The sequence below is a fragment of the Pinus tabuliformis genome, chromosome 2_2 (assembly GCF_031772625.1).
Source record: "Pinus tabuliformis cultivar Carrire ecotype Pingquan chromosome 2_2, CPIR1, whole genome shotgun sequence".
NCBI classification, from domain to species: Eukaryota; Viridiplantae; Streptophyta; class Pinopsida; order Pinales; family Pinaceae; genus Pinus; species Pinus tabuliformis.
In genome coordinates, this window is record NC_142300.1 from 709,475,705 (window position 1) to 709,482,149 (window position 6,445).

A 6,445-nucleotide genomic window follows, 5' to 3' on the forward strand; every position below is an offset into this window, starting at 1 on the left:
AACAAGGTTGTATTAAATGTTAATTGCAATCTGATTACTCATACATGAATACAAATTCCTTTCCATACAAATAAAGCTTGCAACTGATGTCTAATATAGTTTCAAATCAGGGAGTGCTCATGAGTTAACTATGATAAAGAATTACATTCAAATAACCAAGGCTAGTCATAGGCTTTATCGTTATCAATATGCACAAAACAAAACACATTTATATTTATGCCATCAACAACACCCTGATCCCAAACACATGAAAGAAGAGGAAAATGAATCTGAAAAAGGCTCCTTATCGACCCAAATAGTATTCTTTATTAGCACAATAAATCAAAAACTGTTCTACCCAAAAAAAAGTCCTCCTCTCATCTCCGGAGGTAATACTTATGCAGAAGGAAATGACTCTCGATCTTCCCTAAACTTTTCACCTCCCTTTTTCTTTTCAATATACAAATCAGAATATACATACGTAGAACAATCGGTGTAACCACTGACATGTAAAGGGAACAAATTCTAGAGCACTTCATTTCCTAGGGAAATGAATAGATGTCGATGAAAAGGAGAATGACTGTGTGTCATCTCTTCATGATGAAACCCGGGACAACTTCATTTTTGGAATACACAGGCAACGCATGGAAACCCGACCAAGAACGCCTAAGGCCAGATCTTTAAACAGAACACACCCACATATATGAACTCTTCAGATCTGCTCATGCATCTTTTACTCCTTGCCTACAGAGATAATTAACATTAGCTTTATGATTATGAAACATATGGTAGAAATGCCTAAGAACAACTCTTGCCATCATTAAAACTTTATAAAATGATAAGGCATAATGAAATCAAAAGGAGCGAGTATGAAAGAATCGGCCCCTAGTTTAGCCAAGGTTGTGCTATGATCAAGTCACAATCGCACATCGCAATGGGCAATCGCATGCAAAATCACCTCTATCGGATTTTCCCTTGAAAACCCGGACCACAGCATTTTATCGAATACACAGGAAAACACGGGAAAACCCAGGGCCGGACCATAAGGTTGGACTTCAAATATTATACACCCAGACCTATAGTTATCATCGGGTCCTCCATATGGTATCGCACCTTATGTATAAGCGTTAGACTCTACCAAGTGCAATTTGCAATTGGGGAAGCAGACACAAAATATATATGTGTTGCAGTTAATAACCTGGTCGGGTCCGCTTATCGTATCGCACCTTATGTATAAACCTTGGGCTCTGCTAATTGCAATTTGCGATAGGTTAGACCAAAAATATATATGTGTTGTGGTTAATAATGCCAACGAATCCACCATATAAGAATTTCCTTTGAAAACCTAGACCACAACACTTTATCGAAATACATGGGAAAACCCGTGGCCAGACTTCAAATATTATTCATCCGGGCATATAATTATTACCGTGTCCATTCATCGCCCCTTTGCATATCGCATGGGCTTCACTTTTGCCGACTATCGATTACGATTAGAGACAGGCCGGACCTGAAAAATATATATGCCGTGTTTAATAGTCCCGGAAGGTCCAGTATATCGTGGTGCGCCTTATGTATAATCCTCAGGCTCCATTGATTGTGACTTGCGATTGGGGAAAGCAGACCTGAAAATATATATATTATGGTTAATGATCCTAGTGGGTTCGATAGATCACGGTGTGCCTTATATATAGGCCTTGGAATCCGCTGATTGTGATATGTGATGGGCTCTGGACCCGAAATAAATATGTTTTATGGTTAATAATGTCGGCGAGTCCGGTGTATCGTGGTGCACATTGTGTATCTGTGTTGATTGTGATAAGTAGAAAGGGTAAGTTATGCATGTTGTATAGTATTTCTATTATCAAAGCATTGATATAGAAATAAGGATGCGATGGGAGATTTTGAGGGTTGAGTCCATATGCATCCATAGTAAAGAGTGGGGGGTGGTTATATGTGTGGGAATAGGGCACCATGAAGGTTTATGAGGATTGAAAGTGTCCCGATGAAGGATGTGAATGAAGGGCTAGACTAGGTTATAAATGAATCATGCTATAGAGATTTATTCAAGGGGGGGATTGACCATTAAGAATTAAAGATTTGACTCGGCACAGAGTTAAATTCCCTGAGATAAAACATATCATTTGGAGAAGTGAAAGATCAAACTTCTAGGGGACCCATTCAAATTTGCTACGAGAGCATGTTTTAATAGGGTGGTGGTTGTGGCCACAACAAATGGAGGACCTAAAGTGATTCTTCCAACATGTTGGTGCAGTCTCGCACTACACATCCGATTTCCTCCAATCTTGTTGTGATATCGTGAGCGCGTTGTTCTCTGACTTCCAGGGGAGTGGATCGATGCACCTTTAACCACAGCTTAGCGATCTGAAGATTCAGATCTAGATGAACCTTTGTCATTTCTTCCCTCACCTCGCAGACCCCTTCTACTAACCTATGGATCCGCACCTCTGCTAGTATGTCTACTGGGATGGCCAGCTCCAAGATGCTTTGACAAGTGTCGTCTATCACATGTACTAGTTGTTGATTTTGCAACACCAATTCATCATGTCGCAAGCTTAGTTTTTCCATATTTATTTTCTTCTCACTAAGGACTTGGAGAGTATGGCTCTCCCTAGCTCGCAACTCTGTCGTTATCCCATCTTGCAATACATATAAGGTCTCATGTGGGAGTGCAGCAACATTGATACCGAGACGTTTTAGTGTGCTAACAGAAGGCCTATCAGCCTCATTTGATTGAACTAGTGCTCCTTCCAGTAGCACTATGGTGTTCATTATCCACACGCGCAACATCTACTCTGCTACCAGGGATCCGACTGTACCAACCTGAGGGGGGTATACCTGTAATTCCTGTAACTGCGCTCTGAGGGCCCCCAACAAAATCCTGTTCTCCTACATGAAATATTGGAGAGCCTCGGTGGTGACATCACGCACCACTTTGCTAATGTTGTGCAGATCATGCTCAGTTAGGGTGATAGGGTCAATGGACAATTTCGAGGCCTTGGCCTTCTTCCATGGCCCTGCTCGCTTGGCCAAGTGTTGGCATTTCAGTTGTGTTGGTGTGGTTTATGGGTCCATGCCTCCTTCTTCTATTCCTACTTCCGCTGCTTCCTTCCCCTATGAAGGTGTTGTTTTTCCCTCACCTGCCTTTGCGGCTGCTTCCTGTGCTACTGCTACTACTGCGGCCTTTTCCTGCTTAGCTACTTTTTGTGCCGCATCCCGCACTTCAGCTATCACTGCTTCCTCCCTTCGTTTTTCGGCCAACTGTGCGATGCGCATCTTGGCATCATCATTCTTTCTTTGCACCACCAACTTCTCAAGCCCTGCAATGTTTGGGGCATGCCACTCCAGTGGCCATGCCTCCAAGACATTGAAAATGACGTCGTCAGTGGCTAAGAAGAGTAGCTTTAACCACTACTTGGTCGAGTCCTTGCGTGCCCTGATATAGATGTTATGCATGTCCACTTTAAATTTGACAAAACCCTGCAGACTGTTGTAAACAGTGGGTGACAACCGCGGTTTACGGTTGATCCCTATTCTGAGGTTCATTTCCATGAAAACCCAGAAGATTTTTCTTTTGCGTATCTGCTTAGCATCCTTCATGGCCTAGAGCAAAGCGTACTTTGTGGCCTCTTGTAGGTCCCTATCAATTATGGGGAATTGACTATCCTTCGGCAACTCCCCAACCACGAGCACTGTGGATAGCAATAGCCATGCATAGTGGAACGTTTTACCTTGTTGATTTGCGGAAATTTTCTAAAAATTTCTGGTAGAGGAACTCAGACCAGTTAATTTGGACCTTCTCTATGCATTTCTCAACTAGTGCTACCATCAGCGCAGGTACCTTGTCTATGCAACACTTGCACATGACCTTTCCTGCCAAGATTTGGATCGCTATGCACACTGCTTTGTCCTTGACGTTGGAGATGGCATAGCCCTTATTCTTCTTTTCCAATTTGTACTTCTTCTTCATGGCCTCTGCGATGGCCAAATCACTGCCCTTCCCTTCTGATATGTATGCGGGGTCCTCTCCTTTACATGGAAGTCGAGAGACACAGTTAATTAGGTCTGTCGTGATGGAGATAGGCTCCTCTAGCCATAAACACCCATCATGCACCAGGTAGAGCATTTGCCTGATGACAAAAATGGTTATTGGAGTGGGGTGGAAGTGTGGCACCTAAGGAAAATTCAACATTCCAGCCTTCTCCACTCCGTGCAACCACTTCTGCGGCTCTAGCTCTATAACCCCTGCCGCGGTGTTTTTCTTGGGCTTCATCAGTTTCTTTAGTGTCCAAGTGAGGGAACTTCTCATGGTCAACGAGGTACCAATCTTCAAATTTTAGACTTGGCACGCATCCCAGGTGCATGCCCTCAAATATAATTTTATCTGGGAGGAGCGGTGTTTGGAGCAAGCTCTTGGTCTTGTCCAAGTCCTTGGGCACTTTCGCCTTCCATTTTCACGGGAAGACATAGGTGGGAAATTTTGTTGTAGAGAGCATAGGCTAAGTGTCCTCCTCCATGCCTTCATCCTCCTCCTCTAAGTTGATAATATCCTCTAGATCTTCTTCTTCTTCGTCTGTTTCTATAGCGACGACTTTCCCCTTCTCCTCGATCGATAGCTTGCTACGCAGCAGGTTTCGCAAGGACACACATACGGGAGCCATTGCTTGTTTGTCCTTCTTGGGTCCTGGTGTGTGCAGTGATTTTAGGATTTTTGCCACAATCCTGGAATCTTTTGGAATGTCCCCCATAGTTAGGGCCTGTGTGACCTCCTTGGTGACCGTTTATGTTATGTCCAAAGCAGTTGCCATCGTACTCGTCCAGAAATCTAGCACTTGCGAACTCAAGCACTCGATCAATGCTCGGATCACAACACTCAAGGTTCTTCTCAATTGCTTAATTTTCAAATGACCAAGTGTTGTTTTTTGGGTAGCCATTTGTATTTTATAGTGCTTTTTGAATTCGAATTTGATAGTTCCCCCCAAATCCGGTTCATTAATGCTCCCTTAGTGGTATATTTTCCTATATTTTGCCCATAAATTGTGTCTTAAATGCCTATCGCCAGCTCCATTTTGCCTCAATTCGAGCATCCATTGTGAATAGTGACTTCAAAGGTCACTTTGTGGCCAACCCGTGCGGTAGCAAAACCCCCCATGTGTCGTCGCGGACCCTGCAACTTTTTGTTTATGCGCATAGCTCCAACCTCGTGCAACTCTTGAGCAGAATAGTTTATAGTCCTGCGCTCCCTTCCAACTACATGGAGCACTAAGGCTGTTCCTTCCTCAGCTAGTCAGGCAGCCACGCCACCTATGTGCAGTTTCCTCTGATCATCCAACATTCCCTCTGGGAAATACCTACCTTTTACCGTTACTGGCTGCATCGTGCACCTTATCCTCTATAGCACATCAGCCTGGTTAATTCTTCTAGTAATATGTGGTCCAAGCCAGGGCATTAGACTGATCAATTTGGGGCGATAGTCCTCAAGCTTGTTAGCATGATCGTGCACACCCCGTTTTATCACCGTCGTCTTCTTATCGAGAAACTCATCCCTTATCTCGTCTTCCAGCTTCTTAACTTCCACTTCTACCAAAGTGCGTTTCCTCCTTAATTGCAACCTTTCTTTTTCAAGTTCTTGGAGCCTAAAATTTCCCTGTTGGATTTCTTCATCAAGTCCCATGCCTTGCAGCTATGTGATCCCTTCTTTACGTACTTCGCGAATCCTCATATCTACTGGTACTACTATGCGTGGACTAGGCATTGCATTCTCTAGAAGGATTACAGTATTCACTTCATACTCCAGCCTTGGTGGTGCCTGCACAATTAGGTTCTTGCACATGGTCCTATATGCCCATAGAACCGCTGGTGTACGCAAGTCCCAGTTAGTCCATTTTTCATTGTGGAACCTTTTCAGTACTTCGCACACTTTGTTAAGGGCTTCCACACAGATAACCTTTTGTCAATTGGTTTTATCATACCTCCTGGTCCCAAACGAAGGGGTTGTTTACGCCATTGTCTTGCTCGCTCCTGCTTGCCGATCATGTTTCTTATCGCGAGGACAATGTGCGTTCGTGTAGGTTGTGCACCATACACTTGTATCGATCTAGAATGGTTGGTGCGTGGGCCATTTTGTTCATCATACTTGGCTTTTATCGTCATCTGAGGCTTCCCAAATTGTAGGTGCATCATCCTTTTGCATTCACACCAGTCCTCAAAACTTTGCTTATGCGTACCCCACCACCTTGTGGGCATAGCGCGGAGTACACATTTCAGAGCATCAAAACATTATTGTTCCGAAACTTCTCTTTCAAATTTGTTTAGAAAATCATCCACCTCGCTCAACCCGTCAAACATAGGCAGATCTCTTGCCTTTGTTGCCACGTAGCACAATGACCTTGTCATCATGTTACAGTTGAGTGTGGTTACCTCATGTAACCAGTTCTTCCATCAT